Genomic DNA, 24804 nt, shown 5'->3' with positions numbered 1-24804 from the left:
GTAGTCGGGGGGAGAGGCGGGGGTCGGGGGGATGGGGATAAGACGTTTCCTCCACTCTCTCTGAGATGGGGTGGAGGGGGTGCTGGGGTGGAGGGGGGTGCTGGGGTGGAGGGGGTGCTGGGGTGGAGGGGGTGCTGGGGTGGAGGGGGTGCTGGGGTGGAGGGGTGCTGGGGTGGAGGGGTGCTGGGGTGGAGGGGGTGCTGGGGTGGAGGGGGTGCTGGGGTGGAGGGGGTGCTGGGGTGGAGGGGGTGCTGGGTGGAGGGGGTGCGGGGGGGGAGGGGGGTGCTGGGGTGGAGGGGGTGCTGGGGTGGAGGGGGTGCTGGGGTGGAGGGGGTGCTGGGGGGAGGGGGTGCTGGGGGGGAAGGGGGTGCTGGGGGGGAGGGTGTGCTGGGGGGGAGGGGGTGCTGGGGGGGAGGGGGTGCTGGGGGGAGGGGGTGCTGGGGGGAGGGGGTGCTGGGGGGGAGGGGGTGCTGGGGGGAGGGAGCCCTGTCTCTCCCCACTCCTACCTTGTCTCTTCTTCCAGTACAGGACTCCCCCACGGCCGCGCCCACCTGCAGCACCGCCGCCACAACAACGAGCGCGATGATCATCGCGGGGCTGCCCGACTCACGGACTGTCGGAGATTCAGAAACAGAGGCGGATGAGGGACAGAGACCGGGGTCCCGGCTCCACCATCCCCCCCCTCCCCGTCCCCCTCCTCCATCTTCTCTCACCGCCCCACCACCTCTCACACTCCCCCCCCATCCCGTCTCACTCACCCCCTCCCGTGCCGCTCCCCTCCTCCCCCCACCTGCTCTCTGCGCTACCCTACCCTCAACAACCTCACCTGCCCCTCGTCGCTCCCACCCCTCCCCTCCCCTCTAACCTACTCACCTGGCCCTCCCTCCCCACCAACCGTCCCCTCTCCCTCCCCCCTCACAACCACCCCCCCCCATCTCCCCTCCCTCCTGCCCCCCCCCCCCCATCTCCCTACCCCACCCCCACCCCGCACCCCCCCACCACTGACCCAGGATGACCTCGAGGGGCTCGGACAGCCCCGGGTGCTCCACACGGCAGGAGAGCGGGCCCCGGTCCCCGGGCTCCACGTCGGCCCAGCGGCGCAGCTGGTAGGTGCCGTCGTGGTTGGGCAGCGTCTCGTGGGAGTGGGTCTCATCCAGGACCAGCCCGGCCCGCACCAGGTTCACCTCGATGGAGCGCGGGTAGAAGCCCGTGGTGAAGCACGACAGGCGGCGGCCATCGGCCGTCAGAGAGATGCTCACCTCGGGCTGGACTGTGGGGAGACAACAGAGAGCGGAGACAGTGAGGGGGAGACAACAGAGAGTGGAGACAGTGAGGGGGAGACAGTGAGGGGGAGACAGTGAGGGGGAGACAGTGAGGGGGAGACAGTGAGGGGGAGACAGTGAGGGGAGACAGTGAGGGGGAGACAGTGAGGGGGAGACAGTGAGGGGGAGACAGTGAGGGGGAGACAGTGAGGGGAGACAGTGAGGGGGGAGACAGTGAGGGGGAGACAGTGAGGGGGAGACAGTGAGGGGGAGACAGTGAGGGGAGACAGTGAGGGGGAGACAGTGAGGGGGAGACAGTGAGGGGGAGACAGTGAGGGGGAGGACAGTGAGGGGGAGACAGTGAGGGGGAGACAGTGAGGGGGAGACAGTGAGGGGAGACAGTGAGGGGGAGACAACAGAGAGCGGAGACAGTGAGGGGGAGACAGTGAGGGGGAGACGGTGAGGGGAGACAGTGAGGGGAGACAGTGAGGGGGAGACAGTGAGGGGGAGACAGTGAGGGGGAGACAGTGAGGGGGAGACAGTGAGGGGGAGACAGGTGAGGGGGAGACAGTGAGGGGGAGACAGTGAGGGGGAGACAGTGAGGGGGAGACGGTGAGGGGGAGACAACAGAGAGCGGAGACAGTGAGGGGGAGACAGTGAGGGGGAGACAGTGAGGAGGAGACAGTGAGGGGGGAGACGGTGAGGGGGAGACAGTGAGGGGGAGACAACAGAGAGCGGAGACAGTGAGGGGGGAGACAGTGAGGGGGAGACGGTGAGGGGGAGACAACAGAGAGCGGAGACAGTGAGGGGGAGACAGTGAGGGGGAGACAGTGAGGAGGAGACAGTGAGGGGGGGACGGTGAGGGGGAGACAGTGAGGGGGAGACAACAGAGAGCGGAGACAGTGAGGGGGAGACGGTGAGGGGGAGACAACAGAGAGCGGAGACAGTGAGGGGGAGACAGTGAGGGGGGGACAGTGAGGGGGAGACAGTGAGGGGGAGACAGTGAGGGGGAGACAGTGAGGGGGAGGCAGTGAGGGGGGACAGTGAGGGGGAGACAGTGAGGGGGAGACAGTGAGGGGGAGACAGTGAGGGGGAGACGGTGAGGGGAGATAGTGAGGGGAGACAGTGAGGGGGGAGACGGTGAGGGGGAGACAGTGAGGGGGAGACGGTGAGGGGGAGACAACAGAGAGCGGAGACAGTGAGGGGGAGACAGTGAGGGGGAGACAGTGAGGGGAGACAGTGAGGGGGAGACAGTGAGGGGGAGACAGTGAGGGGAGATAGTGAGGGGGAGACAGTGAGGGGAGATAGTGAGGGGAGACAGTGAGGGGGGGACAGTGAGGGGGAGACGGTGAGGGAGACAGTGAGGGGGAGACAGTGAGGGGGAGACAGTGAGGGGGAGACAGTGAGGGGGAGACAGTGAGGGGGGGACAGTGAGGGGAGATAGTGAGGGGGAGACAGTGAGGGGGGGACAGTGAGGGGGAGACGGTGAGGGAGACAGTGAGGGGGAGACAGTGAGGGGGAGACAGTGAGGGGAGACAGTGAGGGGGAGACGGTGAGGGGGAGACGGTGAGGGAGACAGTGAGGGGGAGACAGTGAGGGGGAGACGGTGAGGGGGAGACAACAGAGAGAGGAGATAGTGAGAGGAGGGGAGACAGTGAGGGGGAGACAGTGAGGGGAGACAGTGAGGGGGAGACAGTGAGGGGGACAGTGAGGGGGAGACAGTGAGGGGGAGACAGTGAGGGGAGATAGTGAGGGGGAGACAGTGAGGGGGGGACAGTGAGGGGGAGACAGTGAGGGGAGACAGTGAGGGGGAGACAGTGAGGGGGGGACAGTGAGGGGGAGACAGTGAGGAGGAGACAGTGAGGGGAGATAGTGAGGGGGGAGACGGTGAGGGGGGACAGTGCGGGGGGAGACAAAAGCCAGTGTGGCTAGCGAGAATGGAGGGTGCGGGATACGGAGGGGGGGAGAGACAGACAACTGGGGAGGTAGAGGGGGAGACAGAGAGAGGGGGGAAAACAAAGAAAGGGGGGTAGACAGAGAGAGGGGGAGACAGAGAGAGGGGGAGACATAGAGAGGGGGAGACAGAGAGAGAGGAGACAGAGAGAGAGGGAGACGGAGAGCGGGGGGAGGAACAGAGGGGGGGAGACAGAGAGAGGGGGAGGAAAAAGAGAGGGGATGGGAGACGGGGAGACAGAGAGAAGAGGAGGAAGAGAGAGGGGGAGGACAGAGAGGGTTGGGGGCAGAGAGAGGGGGAGGAGATGGAGTGGAGGAGGACAGAGTGGGGGCAGAGGGAGAAAGTGCCACGTGTGAGGCTGCTGAGGAAGCTGAGACCCCACGGTATCAGAGGGCAGACACTGTCATGGATGGCAGGTTGACTGGATGGCAGAAGGCAAAGAGTGGCAATAAAGGGGGGTTTGTGGTTGTCCGCCAGTGACCAGTGGGGTTCCACAGGGCCGGTGCTGGGGCCGCTGCTCCACGTTGTATATTAATCATTTGGACGAGGGGATTGATTTCTTGTCGCAAAGTTTGCGGATGTTACGGAAATAGGTGGAGGGGCAGGTAGTGTAGAGAAAGCAGGGACTGTGCAGAAGGACGTGGACAGGTTGGAGAGCGGGCAGAGAAGTGGCAGATGGAATATAGTGCAGCAAAGTGTAGAGTCGTGCTTTTTGGTAGCGAGAATAAAGGCGAAGACTACTTTATAGGGAGATAATCCTGAAATGGGGGGGTGCAAAGGGACTTGGGAGCTGGTGCAGGATTCCCACAACGTTAATCTGCAAGTGGAATCAGTGGTGAAGAAAGCAAACTTAATGCCAGCGTTTATTACAAGAGGGCTTGTGTACAAAAGCAGGGATGTGGTGCTGAGGGTCTATAAGCCGCTGGTCACAGGGATGTGGTGCTGGGGGTCTATAAGCCGCTGGTCACAGGGATGTGGTGCTGAGGGTCTATAAGCCGCTGGTCACAGGGATGTGGTGCTGGGGGTCTATAAGCCGCTGGTCAGGCCCCATGTGGAATATTGTGAGCAATTCTGGGCAGTGTATCTGAGGAAGGATGTGCTGGCTCTGGAGAGGGTCCAGGGGAGGTTCACAAGAATGATCCCAGGAATGAGTGGGTTAACCTATGATGAGCGTTTGTCAACACTGGGCCTGGACTCGCTGGGGTTTGGAAGAATGAGGGGGGACCTCATTGAAACGTACAGAATAGTGAGCGGCGTGGATAGAGTAGATGTGTAGAGGATGTTTCCACCAGTGGGAGAGTCTAGGACCAGAGGGCACAGCCACAGGATTAAAGGTCATTCACTCAGGAAGAAGATGAGCAGAAATGTCTTTAGCCAGAGAGAGGGTGGTGAATCTTTGGGATTCATTGTCACAGCGGCTGTGGAGGCCACAAGTCAGTGGAGATCCTTAAGGCAGAGATTGATCGATTGTTGATTAGTGGAGGTGTCAGAGGTTACGGGGAGAAGGCAGGAGAATGGGGTTAGGAGGGAGAGATAGATCAGCCATGATTGAATGGAAGAGTAGACGAATGGCCGAATGGCCAAATCTACTATTCATTATATGAAAGAGTGGAGAGAGGAAGGGCGAGGGAGAGAGAGGGAAAGAGGGAGGAGGATATGGTGAGAGAGGGGGAGAGGGAGGAGAGAGAGAGGGAGAGGGAGAACGGGAGAGAGAGGGGGGAAAGAGGGGTGGAGCAAAAAGGGTGGAAAGTGTGCGGGGTGGAGGTGGAAGGGGAGAGATAGAGGGGGAGAAGAGGGAGGAGGGAGATAGAGGGGGAGAGAGAAAGAAGAGGGGAGAGGGAGAGGGGATAGAGAGAAGGGGGTGAGAGAGAGGGAAGGGGAAAGAGAGGGGGAGAGAGGGGAGAGTGGGGGGAGGTGAGAGGGGGAGGAAGAGAGAGGGGGTTGGAGGGGGAGGAGGGGAGAGAGTAGGGTGTAGAGGGAGGGTGAGAGTGGGAGAGGCAGGAGGAGGGAGACAGAGAGAGAGGGGAAGAGGGAGGGAGAGAAGGGAAAGGGGGAGAAGAAAGAGGGGGGATGAGAGAGAGAGGGGGGAGGAGAGAGGGGGTGGAGAGAGAAGGAGAGGAGAGAGAGAGGGAGGAGAGAGGGGGGGTGGAGAGAGAGAGGGGGAGGACAGAGAGGGGCAGGAGAGAGAGGGGAGGAGACAGAGGGAGAGAGAGAAAGTGGGGAAGCTGGGGGGTCAGAGGGAGAGAGTGAGAGTGAGAGAGAGAGAGAGGGGAAGAGAGGGGGGGCAGTGAGAAGAGAGAGAGAGAGAGGGGGAAAGTGCGAGGGGTGACAGAGAAGGTAGAGAGAGGGCGGAGAAAAGAGAGGGGGTGGGGACGGGGGGAGAGATAGAGGGGGGGGAAGAGAGAGAGCGAAGAGAGAGAGCGAGGGTGAGAGAGGGGGAGTGAGAGAGAGGGGGTAAAGGGGGGGGGGCAGAGAGAGAGGGGGAGGGGTAGAGGGGGAGACAGGGAGGAGGAGAGAGGGAGACGGGGGTAGGAGGGGGAGTGTGGGAGAACAGTGCGGGGGAGAAGGGAGTGAGAGAGAGAGGGGGAGAAGAGAGAGAGGGAGAGAGCGAAGGGGAGAGGAAGAGGGGGAGAGAGAGGGATAAGAAAGATGGGGAGAACGGGGTAGAGAGGGAGGACGATGGGGAGAAGGGGTGGGAGGGGGAGAGTGAGGTGTAGAGAAAGGGGGATTAAGAAAAGGGGGGAGTGCGGGGGGAGAGGGACGTTGGAGAGAGGGGGAGAGAGCGAGATAGGGCGGAGAGTGAGAGAGGGAGAGACAGAAGGAGGGAGACAGAGAGAAGGGGAGAGAGAGGTGGGGATAGTGAAGGGGGGAGAAGGGTGGTAGAGGGGGGATGGGTGGGAGGAGAGGGGTGGAGAGAGAGAGGGGGTGAGATAGAGAAGATGGGAGAGAGAACGGGGAGAGAGAAGGGGAGAGAGAACTGGAGAGATGATGCGAGAGATGAGGGGTGGGGAAAGAGAGGGGAGGGAGTGGGGGGAGAGAGGAGCAGAGAGGGGAAGAGCAAGTGAGAGAGAGAAAGGGGGGGGAGAGAGAGAAAGGGGGGAGCGGGGGAGAGAAAGGGGGGAGGATAGGGTGGGATGGAGACGCGGCGAGGGACACAATAGACAATAGACAATAGACAATAGACAATAGACAATAGACAATAGGTGCAGGAGGAGGCCATTCAGCCCTTCGAGCCAGCACCGCCATTCAATGCGATCATGGCTGATCACTCTCAATCAGTACCCCGTTCCTGCCTTCTCCCCATACCCCCTCACTCCGCTATCCTTAAGAGCTCTATCCAGCTCTCTCTTGAAAGCGTCCAACGAACTGGCCTCCACTGCCTTCTGAGGCAGAGAATTCCACACCTTTACCACTCTCTGACTGAAAAAGTTCTTCCTCATCTCCGTTCTAAATGGCCTACCCCTCCAATCCCCTAATTATCTTATATGTTTCAATAAGATCCCCCCTCATCCTTCTAAATTCCAGTGTATACAAGCCTAATTGCTCCAGCCTTTCAACATACGACAGTCCCACCATTCCGGGAATCAACCTAGTGAACCTACGCTGCACGCCCCTCAATAGCAAGAATATCCTTCCTCAAATTTGGAGACCAAAACTGCACACAGTACTCCAGGTGCGGTCTCACCAGAGCCCGGTACAACTGTAGAAGGACCTCTTTGCCTCCTATACTCAACTCCTCTTGTTACGAAGGCCAACATTCCATTGGCTTTCTTCACTGCCTGCTGTACCTGCATGCTTCCTTTCAGTGACTGATGCTCTAGGACACCCAGATCTCGTTGAACATCCCCTCTTCCTAACTTGACACCATTCAGATAATAATCTGCCTTTCTATTCTTACTTCCAAAGTGAATAACCTCACACTTATCTACATTAAACTGCATCTGCCATGTATCCGCCCACTCACACAACCTGTCCAAGTCACCCTGCAGCCTTATTGCATCTTCCTCACAATTCACACTACCCCCCAGCTTAGTATCATCTGCCAAATTTGCTAATGGTACTTTTAATCCCTTCATCTAAGTCATTAATGTATATCATAAATAGCTGGGGTCCCAGCACCGAACCTTGCGGTACCCCCACTGGTCACTGCCTGCCATTCCGAAAGGGACCCATTTATCCCCACTCTTTGCTTTCTGTCTGTCAACCAATTTTCTATCCATGTCAGTACGCCTACCCCCAATACCATGTGCTCTAATTTTGCCCACTAATCTCCTATGTGGGACCTTGTCGAAGGCTTTCTGAAAGTCGAGGTACACCACATCCACTGACTCTCCCCTGTCAATTTTCCTAGTTACATCCTCAAAAAATTCCAGTAGATTTGTCAAGCATGATTTCCCCCTTCGTAAATCCATGCTGACTCGGAATGATCCTGTTACTGCTATCCAAATGCTCAGCAATTTCGTCTTTTATAATTGACTCCAGCATCTTCCCCACCACTGATGTCAGACTAACTGGTCTATAATTACCCATTTTCTCTCTCCCTCCTTTCTTAAAAAGTGGGATAACATTTGCTATCCTCCAATCCACAGGAACTGATCCTGAATCTATAGAACATTGAAAAATGATCTCCAATGCTTCCACTATTTCTAGAGCCACCTCCTTAAGTACTCTGGGATGCAGACCATCAGGCCCTGGGGATTTATCAGCCTTCAGTCCCATCAGTCTACCCAAAACCATTTCCTGCCTAATGTGGATTTCCTTCAGTTCCTCCATCACCCTAGGTTCTCCGGCCCCTAGAACATTTGGGAGATTGTGTGTATCCTCCTCAGTAAACACAGATCCAAAGTAACGGTTTAACTCGTCTGCCATTTCTTTGTTCCCCATAATAAATTCCCCTGCTTCTGTCTTCAAGGGACCCACATTTGCCTTGACTATTTTTTTCCTCTTCACGTACCTAAAAAAACTTTTGCTATCCTCCTTTATATTATTGGCTAGTTTACCCTCATACCTCATCTTTTCTCCCTGTATTGCCTTTTTAGTTAACTTTTGTTGCTCTTTAAAAGAGTTCCAATCCTCTGTCTTCCCAGTCTTCATTGCTATGTTATACTTCCTCTCCTTAATAGAGAGAAGGGATGGGGAGAGGGGGAGATGGGGGGAGAGAGTGGGGAAAGAGAGTGGGTTGGAGAGTGGGGTGGGGGGAGTGTGGGGGGAAGGGGAGTGGGGTGGGGGAGCGTGGGGGGGGGAGAGAGAGTGGGGGGGAAAGATGGTGGAGAGAGTATCGAGAGATGGGGGAAGGTAGGGGTGAGAGAGGGGGAGGAGAGAAGGGAGAGAAAGGGGGGGAGAGAAAGGGGGGAGAGAAAGGGGGGGAGAGGGAGAAGGCGGGAAGAGAGAGGGGGAGAGGGCGGGGAGAGAGAGGGGGAGAGAGGGTGGATGGAGGGGGGGAGAGAGAAGGGGGGAGGAGAGGGGGAGAGAGAGGGGGAGAGGGAGGGAGGGAGATCGAGGGGGAGAGAGAGAAAGAGGGGGGAGAAGGAGAGAGGGAGGGGGTAGAGTGGGTGAGAGAGGGGGTGAGAAAAAGGGGGGGGTGAGAGAGAGAAGGGGGAGAGAGCGAGGGGGAGGGAGGTGGAGAGGGGGTGAAAGTGTGGGGGGTGAGAGAGGGGGTAAAGGGGGGGATAGAGAGAGAGGGGGGGAAGGGGTAGAGAGGGTAGACAGGGAGGGGGTGAGAGGGAGATGGGGGTAGTAGAAGGGAGTGAGAGAGAGAAGGGGAGAAGAGAGAGGGGAGAGAGAGAGGGAGAGAGAGAAGGGGGAGAGGAAGAGGGGGAGAGAGAGAGAGAGAGAGAAGAGAGACGGGGAGGAGCGGGGTAGAGAGGGAGGAAGAGGGGGAGAAGGGGAGTGAGGGGGAGAGTGAGGTGTAGAGAAAGGGGGGATTGAGAAAAGGGGGGAGAGGGGCGGTGGAGAGAGGGGGAGAGAGCGAGATAGGGCGGAGAATGAGAGGGGGAGAGACAGAAGGAGGGGAGACAGAAAGAAGGGGGAGAGAGAGAGGTGGGAGTTATGAAGGGGGGAGATAAGGGTGGTAGAGGAGGGGTGGGGGGAGTGAGAGTGAGAGGGGATGAGAGAAAGAGGGGGTGAAAAAGAGAGGGGGTGAGATAGAGAAGATGGGAGGGAGAACGGGGAGAGAGAAGGGGGAGAGAGAGGGGGGAGAGAGAGGGGGAGAGAGAGGGGGGAGAGAGAGGGGGAGAGAGAGGGGGGAGAGAGAGGAGTAGGGGGGGGAGAGGAGAGGAGGGAGGGAGAGGGGGAGAGAGGGGGAGAGAGAGGGGAAGGGAGAGGGGGGAGAGAGAGGGGGGAGAGATGGGGTAGAGAGGGGGGAGAGCGGGGGAAGAGAGGGGGAGGGTGGGTGGGCGGGAGAGTGGGGGGAGAGGGGGACCGAGTGGGGGAGAGAGTGGGGGGGAGGGTGGGAGAGAAGGGTGGGAGAGGGGGAAGGGGGAAGGGGAGGGAGGAGAAGAAAGAGAGGGGGTGAGAGAAAGAGGGGGTGAGAGAGAGAAGAGAGAGAGAAGGGGAGAGAAGGGGGGAGAGAAGGGGGGGAGGAGATGGGTGGGAGGAGAGGGGGAGGTGAGAGGGGGAGAGAGAGAGGGGGAGAGGGAGGGAGAACGAGAGAGAGAAAGGTGGGGGAGAAGGGGAGAGGGAGGGGGTGAGAAAAGGGGGGGGTGAGAGAGAGAAGGTGGGAGAGAGCGAGGGGGAGGGAGGGGGGAGAGAGGGGGGGAGAGAGAGGGGAATAGGGGGTGAAAGTGTGGGGGATGAGAGAGAGGGGATGAGGAGAGGGGGTGAGAGAGGGGGTAAAGGGGGGGATAGAGAGAGAGGGGGAAGGGGTAGAGAGGGTAGTCAGGGAGGGGGGTGAGAGGGAGACGGGGGTAGGAGGGGGAGTGTGGGAGAACAGTGCGGGGGGAGAAGGGAGTGAGAGAGAGTGGGAGAAGAGAGAGGGGGGAGAGAGAGGGAGAGAGAGAAGGGGAGAGGAAGCGGGGAGAGAGAAGGGGAGAGGAAGAGGGGGAGAGAGAGGGAGAAGAGAGACGGGGAGAGCGGGGTAGAGAGGGAGAAAGAGGGGGAGAAGGGGAGGGAGGGGGAGAGTGAGGTGTAGAGAAAGGGGGGATTGAGAAAAGGGGGGAGTGCGGGGGGGAGAGGGGCGGTGGAGAGAGTGGGAGAGAGAGAGATAGGGCGGAGAGTGAGAGGGGGAGATACAGAAGGAGGGAGACAGAGAGAAGGGGAGAGAGAGAGGTGGGGTTATGAAGGGGGGAGATAAGGGTGGTAGAGGGGGAGGGTGGGGGAGGGAGAGTGAGAGGGGGTGAGAGAAAGAGGGGGTGAAAAAGAGAGGTGGTGAGATAGAGAAGGTGGGAGAGAGAACGGGGAGAGAGAAGGGGGAGAGAGAGGGGGAGAGTGAGGGGGAGAAAGGGGAGACGGAGGGGGAGAGGGAGGAGGAGGGGGGAGAGAGAGGGGGAGAGAGATGGGGAGGGAGGAGGGGAGGGGAGGAGAGAGAGGGGGGAGATCGGGGGAGGAGAGGGGGGGGAGTGGGTGGGCGGGGAGAGTGGAGGGGGACCGAGTGGGGGAGAGAGTGGGGGGGAGGGGGGGAGAGAAGGGTGGGAGAGGGGGGAAGGGTTGACGGAAGGGAGGGAGGAGAGAAAGAGAGGGGGTGAGGGAAAGAGGGGGTGAGAGAGAGAAGAGAGAGAGAAGGGGGAGAGAAGGGGGGAGAGAAGGGGGGATTAGATGGGCGGGAGGAGAGGGGAGAGAGAGAGAGAGGAGGGGGTAGAGGGGAGAGAGTGGGCAGAGAGAGGGGGGAGAGTGAGCGGGGGGAAGGAGAGGAGGGAGAGAGAGAGGGGGAGATAGAGAGGGGAGAGAGAGAGGGGGAGATAGAGAGGGGGAGAGAGAGGGGGGGTGAGAGAGGGGGCAGAGGGAAGAGGGGGAGGAGAGAGGGTGGAGGAGAGAGGGGAGAGGGAAGGGGGAGAGGGGAGGAGGAGAGGAGGAGGAGAGAGGTGGAAGAGAGAGGGGGGGGAGAGGGGGAGAAGAAAGGGGGCAGGAGAGAGGAAGGGGAGGAGAGAGGAAGGGGAGGAGAGAGGCGAGGAGAGAGTCAAGTCAATTTTATATGTATAGCACATTTAAAAATAACCCACGTTGACCAAAGTGCTGCACATCTGATTAGGTACTAAGGGGAGAAAAAAAAAAGAAACAGGGGAGGAGAGAGGAGGAGCGGTGAGGGGGGAGGATGGGGGAGGGGGGGAGGAGAGAGAGGGAGGGGTGTGGGGGGGGGATACCATCACTGACCCACTCACCGGGGGTGAGGTGACTCTGTCCGTCCTGCACATATTTCCGCAGCCACTCGATGCAAGTCTCCTCCAGGTAGCCCTTCTTCTCATGGGCCATGCCCGTGTTCTGGTCCCACTCGTGTTTGGTCAACAGCCCCCAGGTGACGGGCGTCACCCACACCATGTGCTCCTTGTCGAAGCCTGATGAAGTCCTCCCCATCCCATGCGTACTGCATGAACCCGGTGGTGGAGCCGTCCGAGTGCAGCTCACAGCCGTACATCCGCTGGAAGGTGTGGACCCCTGCAACACAACGGCCGTCAGTGGAGCACTGCCCCCCCCCCCACACACCCTGCCCCCCCCCCCCCGACACACCCTGCCCCCCCCCACACACACCCTGCCCCCCACACACACACACACACCCCACCCCCCACACACACCCCCCCCCCACACACACACACACCCCCCACACACACACACACCCCACACACACATGCACCCCCACACACACGTGGGCCATGGCCATTCCCTCTCTCACCTCCGCTCTGGTTGGTTCGCTGCAGCAGCTTCTGGATGTTGCCCTTGAACACCGGCTCGTTGCCCCGCAGTTTCCGTGTCTGCCGCTGCCAGTATTTGTCGCCCTCACTCTCCTCCATCCACCGCTGCCGCGGCTCCGTCTTCCGCCTCACGCTATCATAGTGAACAATCTGCTCCTCGTCCACGTATCCCGACCGACGTGAACTCAGCGACCCCGAGCCCGCGGTCACCGCCGTGTCAAAGTAACGCAGCGAGTGGGAACCTGGAACAGGGGACAGAGTCAGAGACAACGACACACACAGACCCTACACACACCCCCCCCCACACACCTCTACACCCCACACACACACCCCCCCACACACACACATCCCCCACACACACACCCACCACACACACACACACATCCCCCACACACACACCCCCCACACACACACACACCCACACACACACACCCATACACACACCCCCCCACACACACTCACACCCACACACGCCCCCCAACGCACACACACCCCCCACACACACACACACAACCCCCCCTCACACACACACTCCCCTTACACACACATTCCCCTCACACACACACACACCCCACACACACACATACCCCACACACACACACCCACCCCACCCCACACACACTCCACCCCCACACACACCCAGGGCCGTTTTTACAGCATTATGGCCCCCCGGGCAAAGCAGTACTGGGGGCCCCTACCGTTACTCTCCCCCACCCCCCTTTCCCTAACCAGCCGCCCCCCCCCCTGTCCTGCCGGCGAAAAGCACTTACCGAAAAAGCACTTACAGATCGCTGTGAGAAGCACTTAGTGACCGATAATGTTGCGAAAAAAGCACTTATTGAACCTACATTTTTAAAGTAGTATTTATTTATTGCAAGTCTCTTAACATACACAGATCAGCATGGGGCCCCTATGCTCGTGGGCCCCTGGGCAAGTGCCCATCAGGCCCATGTCGTTAAGACGGCCCTGCACACACCCCACACACACCCTAACATCCCCCCACACACACACACACACACAAAACACACCCCCACAAACACTCCTCACCAAACACCCCCACGCACACTCCACACACACACCCACACACCTGACAGACAACCGCACGCACACCCCCTCCACACACAAACACCTCATCACACCCCACGCATACTCGCACCACCCCCAACTACATATAAACCACCCACCCCCAACTACATATAAACCACCCCACCCACACACCAATACACACACCCACCACCCACACACACACCACCCACACACAACCCCCCACCCCAACCACACACTCCCCAAACAACCCCCTGATCAGGAGATTAAGAGCACGAGATCCACGCTGATTTATTTGAGTTTTGCTTTGGAGATGCAGCATGGACACTGCCCTTCAGCCACCGAGCTGCTGCTGACCATCGATCACCCATTCACACTTGCTCCATGTTATCCCACTTACAAATCCATTTGCTGCACACCAGGGATATTTTACAAAGGCCAATTACCCTGCAAAATGTCCACACTAGAGGGCACAGATATAAGCTGAGAGGGGGCAAGTTTCATGGTGATGTGCAGAGACAGGGTTTACACAGAGTAGTGGGGGTGGGAACGCATTGCCAGGGGTGGTGGTGGAGGCAGATATTGTGAACTCTGGTCGTCTCCTGCCCTCCCACTGCCCGCCCAACTTCCACACCTCGCCAAGCCTCCTGCATGGCCATGCCTCACCCGTTAATGTGCCCGGACTGAGCTGTGCCCAGCACTGGGTCCCAGGGGCAAGACTCACAGTCACACAGTTCAACTCTTCTGTCATTGTGCGACACCTTCTGCCTCTTCATCTCTGCCCTTGTCCATCTACCCATCAACCCCCCCACACATGTATCCACCTATCACTCACCAGACCCTCCATCACCTCTTCCAGCTTTCTGCCCCCCCCCCCCCACCGCACTCTGTCTGCTGTCTGAGGAAGGGTCCCGACCTGAAACATCACCTGTACATTTTCTCCAGAGATGCTGCCTGGCCTTTATAAACCAGCATCTACATGTCCTTATGTTTCCTGCCCACGTACCTGCCCAAATGTCTTTTAAACAGTGTCATCAAACGCTAGACTCAACACTGGGCAAAGACTGTGAGCATCCACTTTATAGAGGGTCCAGCAGATGGAGGTGAATAAAATCATGAGGGGATTATCCAGGCTGGGAGAATCAAGGACCAGGAAGCACAGGTTGAAGGTGAGAGGGGCAAGGTTTAATAAGAACTTGGAGGCAACGTTTTCACTCCAAGGGTGCTGGGTGTTTGGAACGAGCTGCCAGAGGCCGGGTCAAACCTGTCCTCACCCTCTACACTTCTCCTTTCACCTCTCACTTTCTCCAAGTTAAAGGTGTGGCCATGAGCACTGGCATGGGCCCCAGCTGTGCCGGCCTTTTATTATTTACACCAAACAGTCCCAGAAACATAGAAACATAGAAATACAGGTGCAGGAGAAGGCCATTCAGCCCTTCGTGCCAGCACCGCCATTCAATATGATCATGGCAGATCATCTAAAATCATTATCCCGTTCCTGTTTTTCCCCATATCTCTTGATTCCGTTACCCCTAAGAGCTAAATGTAACTCTCTCTTGAATACACCCAGTCATTTGGCCTCCACTAATTTCCGTGGCAGAGAATTACACACATCCACAACTCTCTCATCTCAGTCCTAAATGGCTTACCCCTTATTCTTAAACTGTGACCCCTGGTTCTGGACTTCCCCAACATCGGGAACATGTTTCCTGCATCTAGCCTGAACAATCCTTTAAGAATTTTAGGTTTCTTTAAGATCCCCTCTCATCCTTCTGAATTCCAGTGAATACAAGCCCAGTCGACCCATTCTTTCATCATATGTCAGTCCCGCCATCCCAGGAATTAACCTGGTGAACCTACGCTGCGCTCCCTCAATAGCAAATGAAAATTGCACACAATACTCCAGGTGCGGTCTCACCAGGGCCCTGTTCAACTGCAGTAGGACCTCCTTGCTAATAAACCCAGATCCTCTCTCAATGGCCAACATGTAATTAGCCTTCTTCACTGCCTGCTCTACCTGCATGCTTACTTTCAGTGACTGATGTACAAGCACACCCACGTCTCGTTGCACCTCCCCTTCTCCTAATCTGATACCATTCAAATAATAATCTGCCTTCCAGTTCATGCACCAAAGTGGTTAATCTCACATTAATCCACATTAAACTGCATCTGCCATGCATCTGCCCACTCACCCAACCTATCCAAGTCACCCTGCATCCTCATAGCATCCTCCTCACAGCTCACACTGCCACCCAGCTTTGTGTCGTTCGCAACCTTGGAGATGTCACATTTAATCCCCTCATCTAAACCGTGTAGAAATATTGTAAACAACACTATTTTGTCCTTGTTCCAAACGTACACTGGCTCCATCCCACAACTCTTTCTCCACTACATCACCCACTGCATCGGGGCTGCCTCCTGCACCCATGCAGAACTCATCGATGTAATGCACGTCATCACTAACCCACCCTGGCCTCACATTCACCTGCACTCTCTCTGATGCAGCTCCCCCCTTTAGTGATCTCTCTGTCTCCATCACAGGGGACAGACTATTGACTGATGTCTACGACAAACCTCCCGACTCACACAGTTACCTCCACTTCACCTCCTCCCTCCCTGACGTTTGCAACCACGCTATTCCCTGCTCCCAACTTCTCTGCCTCGGCCTCGTATGCTCCCAATTTGGGACTTTCCATTCCAGGAAACCCGAGATGTGAACGTGTTTGCACGCGGCTGCCATAGGTGGATCCCTCACCCACATCTCCTCTGTGTCCTGTAGTTCCGCTTTCTGGCTTCCACACAGACCGCTCACTCTGTAACTCCCTGCCTCGCTCATCCCTTCCCACCCAGACCCCCACCCCCTCTCCAGGTACTTCCCCCTGCAACCGCCCTGTTGTGCCCTGACTTGTCCTTGCAGCTCTTAAATAAAGCCGCAACGATCACCACCTCCAGTCTCTGGTCGCTCACTCGTGTCTAAAGATAACGCAAATAATTCTGCTAGAGCTCCTGCAATTCCTTCCCCAGCTTCCCACAACTTAGTTTTAGATTTAGAGATATGCGCGGAAATAGACCCTTCGGCACCGACCAGCGATCCCCGCTCACTCACACGATCCTGCACACTAGGGACAATTTATATTCACACCAAGCCAATTAACCTACAAACCTATTCAACTATGGAGCGTGGGACGAAACTGAAGATCTCCGAGAAAACCCACAGGGTCACAGGGAGAACGTGTAAACTCCGCACAGACAGCAGCCATAGACAATATGAGGTGGCATTCGGCCCTTCGAGCCAGCACCGCCATTCAATGTGATCATGGCAGATCATTCTCAATCAGTACCCCGTTCCTGCCTTCTCCCCATACCCCCTGACTCTGCTATCCTTAAGAGCTCTATCCAGCTCTCTCTTGAATGCATTCAGAGAATTGGCCTCCACTGCCTTCTGAGGCAGAGAATTCCACAGATTTACAACTCTCTGACTGAAAAAGTTTTCCCTCATCTCCGTTCTAAATGGCCTACCCCTTATTCTTAAACTGTGGCCCCTTGTTCTGGACTCCCCCAACATTGGGAACATGTTTCCTGCCTCTAGCGTGTCCAACCCCTTAATAATCTTATACATTTCGATAAGATCTCCTCTCGTCCTTCTAAATTCCAGTGTATACAAGCCTAGTCGATCCAGTCTTTCAACATATGACAGTCCCGCCATTCCGGGAATTAACCTAGTAAAGCTACACTGCACGCCCTCCATAGTAAGAATATCCTTCCTCAAATTTGGAGACTAAAACTGCACACAGTACTCCAGGTGAGGTCTCACTAGGGCCCTGTACATCTGCAGAAGGACCTCTTTGCTCCTATACTCAACTCCCCTTGTTACGAAGGCCAACATTCCATTGGCTTTCTTCACTGCCTGCTGTACCTGCATGCTTCCTTTCAGTGACTGATGCACTAGGACACCCAGATCTTGTTGTACGTCCCCATTTCCTAACCTGACACCATTCAGATAATAATCTGCCTTCCTATTCTTACCACCAAAGTGGATAACCTCACACTTATCCACATTAAACTGCATCTGCCATGTATCCGCCCACTCACACAACATGTCCAAGTCACCCTGCAACCTCATAGCATCTTCCTCACAGTTCACACTACCACCCAGCTTTGTATCATCTGCAAATTTGCTAATGGTACTTTTAATCCCTTCATGGAACCCGGACTCTGTGAGACAGTAGCTCTACCGCTGCGCCACCCAGTGTACAAGGATATACGTGAACCGCCCTTTAAGTATTTATCCACATTAATATGCCACAAAAAAACCAAAAGAACGCAAAGTGCCGGAGTGACTCAGCGGATCAGGCAGCATCACTGATGAATATGGATCCGTAACGTTTCTGGTCAAGACCCTTCTTCACACTGCATCGATAGGTGACGTTTTGGGTTGAGATCCTACTTCAGACTCTCCAGAAATGCTGCCTGACCTGCCGAGTTACTCCAGCACTTTATGTCCTCTTGTGTAATAACCAACCTGCATCGACAGGTCTTTGTTTCTACTACTGAATATGCCGTAAGACCCGCAGCACCGCCTCTTTTATAATGTGCATTCATTCCATGACACGGCTGTTCATTTCCTGTAAATCTTGGCTTCTATGACCTTCTTTACTGTAAACACAGATGCAACCTCACCAACCTCCCGTGGCTCCACACACACACACCATAATATTCATCCTGCACCGATTCTAATCTCTCAATAATTACCCTTTTGCTCTTTACAGACTTGCAGAAACTCTCAGGATACTCCTTTGTCTTATCGGCCAAATCTCTCACATCCCTTCTTTACCCGCCCGATCTCCCTGTGTCAATGTACCGGGGGTTATTATGCAGTGCCCAGCCCCACACACACCCTCACCCACTGACTGGTGAACCCTGTGCCCATCTGACCACTGACCTCTCATCCCCTGACAGCAACACGGTTGCCCAGCCCAACACACTCCCTCACCCACTGCCCGGGGCTGTTACTCTGTGCCCAGCTGACTACTGACCCTCACCCACTGACCAGTGCACCCTGTGCCCAGCCCGACACTGAACCCATGCGCACTTTCCGGGATAAGATGCCCAGACCAACACTGACCCTCACCACTGACACAGCCGCTCACCCACTGACACTGCCCCTCACCCACTGACACTGCCCCTCACCCACTGACTGCCCCTCACCCACTGACACTGCCCCTCAACCCACTGCCCCTCACCCACTGACCCTGCCCCACACCCACTGCCCCTCACCCACTGACACTGCCCTTCAACCACTGCCCCTCACCAACTGACACTGCCCCTCACCCACTGACACTGCCCCTCACCCCCTGCCCCTCACCCCCTGCCCCTCACCCACTGACACTGCCCCTCACCCACTGACACTGCCCCTCACCCACTGACCCTCACCCACTGACCCTGCCCATCACCCACTGCCCCTCACCCACTGACACTGCCCCTCACCCACTGCTCCTCACCCACTGACACTGCCCCTCACCCACTGCCCCTCACCCACTGCCCCTCACCCACTGACACTGCCCCTCACCCACTGCCCCTCACACACTGCCCCTCACCCCCTGCCCCTCACCCACTGACACTGCCCCTCACCCACTGACACTGCCCCTCACCCACTGCCCCTCACACACTGCCCCTCACCCCCTGCCCCTCACCCACTGACACTGCCCCTCACCCACTGACACTGCCCCTCACCCACTGCCCCTCACCCACTGCCCCTCACCCACTGCCCCTCACCCACTGCCCCTCACCCACTGCCCCTCACCCATTGCCCCTCACCCACTGCCCATCACCCACTGAATCTGCCCCTCAGCCAGTGTGGGGGCCTGGGTTGGCAGCCCATCACTGCCCGTCACCCACCTGCGGGTTGAGCTGCCCACAGGAGGGCGGGCAGCAGCAGCAGCAGCAGCAGCAGCAGCAGCGGGCACCCCATGGTCTGTCCGGGTCTGTCCGGGTCCCGGGGAGTTTGTGAGTCCTGGGCGCATGCGCTGTTGACTATAAGGTGGTGAAAAATAGACGCGTCTGTCCAATCAGCAGCGCAGCTGGCGCCGCGTCACCGGTTGCCGGGTAGAGTGGAGTTCGGGAGGTTAGCTCATGAAAGCGAAAGCTGAATACAATACAATACAATATACAATATAGAAACATAGAAAATAGGTGCAGGAGTAGGCCATTCGGCCCTTCGAGCCTGCACCGCCATTCAATATGATCATGGCTGATCTTCCAACTCAGTATCCCGTACCTGCCTTCTCTCCGTACCCCCTGATCCCTTTAGCCACAAGGGCCACATCTAACTCCCTCTTAAATATAGCCAATGAATTGGCCTCAACTACCTTCTGTGGCAGAGAATTCCACAGATTCACCACTCTCTGTGAAAAAAAACGTTCTCATCTCGTTCCTAAAAGACTTCCCCCTTATCCTTAAACTGTGACCCCTTGTTGTGGACTTCCCCAACATCGGGAACAATCTTCCTGCATCTAGCCTGTCCAACCCCTTAAGAATTCTGTAAGTTTCTATAAGATCCCCCCTCAATCTTCTAAATTCCAGCGAGTACAAGCCAAGTCTATCCAGCCTTTCTTCATATGAAAGTCCTGCCACCCAGGAATCAATCTGGTGAACCTTCTCTGTACTCCCTCTATGGCAAGAATGTCTTTCCTCAGATTAGGAGACCAAAACTGTACGCAATGCTCCAGGTGTGGTCTCACCAATGCCCTTTACAACTGCAGCAGAACCTCCCTGCTCCTATACTCAAATCCCCTCGCTATGGGTCCTGGACTTTCTCACTGCCAGGCCCCAAGTGTTCAGGATGGGGGAACACACATCTAGCTCCCTCACCCTGAACATAGGATCCCCCCAGGGCTGCGTCCTTAGCCCCCTACTGTAGGGGATCAAACTCCATCATCAAGTTTGCTGATGACACTGTGGTGGTGGGCCGGATCTCCAACAACGATGCGAAGGCCTACCGGGAGGAGGTGGCTGATCTGGCACTCTGGTGTCAGGACAATAGCCTTCTCTTGAATGTCACTAAAACAAAGGAGCTGATTGTGGACTTCAGAAGGGCTAAACATCCAAGGACGTACACGCCACTGGAGATAAATGGGTCTATTGTGGATAGGGTGAGCAGTTTTAAATACTTGGGAGTCCGCATCGCAGAGGATCTGACGTGGGCAACGCACATTGCTGCACTGGTGGGTAAGGCTAAGCAGCGCCTTTACCACCTTAGACAACTGAGGAAATTCAGAGTGTCTCTGAGGATCCTTCATTGCTTTTACTCTGGGGCTGTAGAGAGCATCCTGTCCGGCAACATTACAGTCTGGTTTGGGAACAGCTCTGCCCAGGACAGGATGGCCCTGCAGAGAGTAGTGCGTTCGGCAGAACGCACCATGGGAACTACACTTGTCCCCCTGCAGGACCTATACATCAGGAGGTGCAGATCGAGAGCAAGCAAGATCATGAGGGACCCCTACCACCCCAGTAACGGACTGTTCCAGATGCTACGATCAGGCAAACGCCTCCGCAGTCACGCTGTGAAAACGGAGAGGATGAGACAGAGCTTTTTCCCACAGGCCATCAGGACTGTCAACTTTTATAACCCGACACTAATAGTAACTTATTAACTTTATTTATATGCTGTAACTATAATTATTTTTGTGCACAACCCGCAGGCATTGCCACTTTCATTTCACTGCACATCGTGTATGTGTATGTAACAAATAAATTTGACTTGACTTGACTTGACTTGAATGCCAACATACCATTCGCTTTCTTCACTACCTGCTGCACCTGCATGCCTACTTTCAATGACTGGTGCACCACGACACCCAGGTCTCGTTGCATCTCCCCTTTTCCTAATCGGCCACCATTCAGATAATAGTCCGCTTTCCTGTTCTTGCCACCAAAGTGGATAACCTCACATTTATGTGGATAACCTAACATTTATAGTGGATAACCTCACATTTATAATAATAATAATAATGCATTACATTTATATAGCGCTTTTCAAACACTCAAAGACGCTTTACAGGGATTTCTAGAACATAGAGAAGTGAATAAATAGATAAATAAGTAAACGAACAGAGAAAGGAGACAAAAGGTGAGGTGACCTTCAGTGGTTGAAGGCAGTGCTGAACAGGTGAGACTTCAGTGATGTTTTGAATGTGGTGAGTGAGGAGGAGTCTCTGACGGTTTGGGGTAGTGAGTTCCATAGGGTGGGAGCAGCGATGGAGAAAGCCCTGTCCCCCCAGGATCTGAGTTTGGTCCGGATGGGGGGGACAGGAGATTGGCAGCAGCAGAGCGGAGGGTGCAGGTGGGAGTGTGTATGTGGAGGAGGTCGGTCAGGTAGGATGGGGCCAGGTTATGGAGGGCTTTGTAGGTTATGAGGAAGATTTTGTACTGGATTCTCTGGGGGATGGGGAGCCAGTGGAGTTTGTAAAGGACGGGGGTGATATGGTCACGGATCGGGGAGTGGGTGAGTGGACGGGCAGCGGAGTTTTGAATGTATTGAAGTTTACTGATGATTTTTGAGGGTGAGCCATAGAGGAGGCTGTTGCAGTAGTCCAGACGGGAAGTGATGAAGGCGTGGATGGGGGTTTCTGCAGCTGTGGAGGAGAGGGATGGACGGAGACGGGCAATGTTTTTGAGGTGGAAGAAGGCTGTCTTTGTGATGTGTTTGATGTGTTTGTCGAAGGAGAGGGTTTGATCAAAGATGATTCCAAGATTCCGGATGTGAGGGGAGGTGGATACTGGGAGACCATCAATATTGAGGATGAAGTTTTGGGTGGTTTGGTGATTATAGTGGTCATTTATAGTGGATACCCTCACATTTATAGTGGAAAACCTCACATTTATCTTTATTGTCATTGTAGGGGGGTACAACGAGATTGGGAATGCGCCTCCCATACGATGCAATAATCAATTAGCTAATCAGTATTCATTTAAACAACCCAATGAAACAAATTAGAAGTTTTAAAACAGAATAAAGTGCAAGTAGAGTGCCGGTTCACTGTGCGATGTGACCGTCCGGCTCAGCAGGACCGGTTCATAGCAGCTATGGCCCTGGGGATGAAGCTGTTCCTGAAGTCTGGTAGTGCGGGCGTAGAAGGCCTTGTATCGTCTGCCCGATGGTAGAAGTTCGAACAGACTGTTGCAGGGGTGTGAGGAGTCTTTGTGGATGCTGGTGTCTTTCCTGGGGCACCGTGTGTCGTAGATGCCCTCCAAGGCTGGTAGCTGGTAGCTCCAATGGTCCTCTGAGCCCTATAGACTACCCGCTGAAGAGCTTTCCTCTCTGATTCCGTGCAGCTGAGATACCACACAGGGACGCCATGTGTTAGGATGCTCTCTATGGTGCAGCGGTAAAAGGTCGTCAGCAGCTGTTGGGGCAGACCAGACTTTTTCAGTGTTCTTAGGTAGAACAGTCGTGGCTGCGCCTTCTTGACCAGCGCAGCAGTGTTATTGGACCATGTTAAGTCCTCCGAAATGTGAGTGCCCAGAAACATGAAGCTGGACACTCTCTCCACACTGACAATTCTCAGAAGCGGGAGAGAGAGGCGAGACCCACCCACACAGACCCTGACACACACCCTGACACACACCTTGACACACACACACACACACACTCCACACACACACACACACACACACACACACACACTCCCACACACACACACACACACACACACACACACTCCCACACACACACACACACACACACACACACACACACACACACTCCCACACACACACACACACACACACACACACACACACACTCCACACACACACACACACACACACACACACACACTCCCACACCCACACTCCCACACACACTCCCACACACACACGCGGGCGGACTCTAGGACATGACCCCTGGGGGCACAGACACTGGGGACATGAGTCCTGAGTCCTGAGGTGGGTTTGTGGAACGTGCTGCCAGAGTATGTGGTTGAGACCGTACTATAACCGCACTTAAGCGACACTTGGACAGGGACATGGATGGAAATGTCGGGAGGGGTTTGGGCCAAATGTGGGCAAATGCGACTAGCTTAGAAGGGCCGGCATTAATGAGTCGGGCCGAATGCCCTGTTTCCATGCCCTTTGACTTTGTAATAAACAAAACAGCAGCCTGTGAGAACTCCGCGGGTCGAGCAGCATCTGTGGAGATGAAAGGGGTAGAAAAGGGCGTGTGGGGGTTTCAGGCTGAGACTCTGCATCAGGGGCTGTGAATGCAGGGTCTGCACCTGAAACAACAACATGCACCGTCTCCACCACGGATCCCCTTTCCAGATCCCAGCGACTGCGGTGTGTTGTCCCCCACCGACACCGAGCCTTGTCCACCGCCCCAGCCCCCCCTCCCCCCTCCCGCCACCTCCAGCTCTGATCTGCGGCAGGGAGCCGGGCGGGGGTTGGGACGTGGACATTGATCTCCCCCGCTCTACTTAACGCTGCCTCGTCAGTGAAGCGTTTGCAGCTCTCGCTGTTTCAGTTTCCAGCTGCGGCTTCGCTTGGGGCGCAGTGACTCGGATCCGCGCCCAGCCACGGGAGTTTCCCAGGGCAGGGGGTGGCTGGTGGCATCACGCACAGAGACACGATCTGACAGGGTCGTGGACAGGCGCAGCAGTCAGAGAGCTTTGTCAGGGTGTGTGAGTGAGAGGGAGAGAGAGAGAGGGCAGTGGGACAGTGAGAGGTGGAGAGACACGATCTGACAGGGTCGTGGACAGGTGCAGCAGTCAGAGAGCTTTGTCAGGGTGTGTGAGTGAGAGGGAGAGAGAGAGGGCAGTGGGACAGTGAGAGGTGGAGAGACACGATCTGACAGGGCCGGGGACAGGTGCAGCAGTCAGAGAGCTTTGTCAGGGTGTGTGAGTGAGAGGGAGAGAGAGAGAGGGCAGTGGGACGGTGAGAGGTGGAGAGACACAGCCAACGGGACAAAGCTGCAGTCAGAGGGACTGTGAGATAGAGAGGCGCAGACAGAGAGAAAGATGGGACTGTGAGAAACGGAAGCTCTGACAGAGAGAGAGAAAGATGGGGAGTGAGAGATACAAACAGTGAGATAAGAGTGATTGACAAAAAAAGGCAGAGAGGAAAAGAGAGAGAGAGACAGAGAGAGAGAGACGGGGGGGGGCAGAGAGAGATAGGGAGAGAGAGAGGGGGGGCGGAGAGAGAGAGAGAGAGAGAGAGAGAGAGAGAGAGAGAGAGAGAGAGAGAGAGAGAGAGAGAGAGGGGGAGTGGGGGAGGTAGAGGGGGGGGGCACAAAATGATGTTGGGGGAGCTCCAGCGGGAAATAAAAAGACAACTTTTTTTCTCATGTGTACTGAGGTACAGTGAGACCAAGAGAGAGAGAGAGAGAGAGGGAGGGAGAGGGAGGGAGAGAGAGAGAGGGAGAGAGAGAGAGAGGGAGAGGGAGAGAAATAGATCGGGTAGATGACAATAGACAATAGAGAATAGGTGCAGGAGGAGGCCATTCAGCCCTTCGAGCCAGCACCGCCATTCAATGCGATCATGGCTGATCACTCTCAATCAGTACCCCGTTCCTGCCTTCTCCCCATACACCCTCACTCCGCTATCCTTAAGAGCTCTATCCAGCTCTCTCTAAAAGCATCCAACGAACTGGCCTCCACTGCCTTCTGAAGCAGAGAATTCCACACCTTCACCACTCTCTGACTGAAAA

General features: G+C 56.1%; 2 pseudogenes across 2 annotated transcripts in view; one reads left to right on the top strand and one right to left on the bottom strand.

Annotated features, from left to right (window-relative positions):
- LOC144603231 (class I histocompatibility antigen, F10 alpha chain-like) overlaps positions 1-24804 on the top strand; it is a 1654937-nt pseudogene that overhangs the window by 71665 nt on the left and 1558468 nt on the right. The gene's annotated exons all lie outside the window — the stretch shown is intronic.
- Positions 481-19133, bottom strand: LOC144602564 (class I histocompatibility antigen, F10 alpha chain-like; annotated as a pseudogene). The gene is made up of 5 exons (XR_013548464.1): positions 19002-19133; positions 12041-12301; positions 11532-11805; positions 1007-1270; positions 481-613 (listed from the first exon to the last, which is right to left on the bottom strand). The product of XR_013548464.1 is annotated as a class I histocompatibility antigen, F10 alpha chain-like (transcript).

Source organism: Rhinoraja longicauda, chromosome 19 (genome assembly GCF_053455715.1).
Source record: "Rhinoraja longicauda isolate Sanriku21f chromosome 19, sRhiLon1.1, whole genome shotgun sequence".
In the NCBI taxonomy this organism is placed as follows: domain Eukaryota; kingdom Metazoa; phylum Chordata; class Chondrichthyes; order Rajiformes; family Arhynchobatidae; genus Rhinoraja; species Rhinoraja longicauda.
Note: the sequence above shows the minus strand (reverse complement) of the source record. Positions and strands in the feature narration are given on the sequence as shown.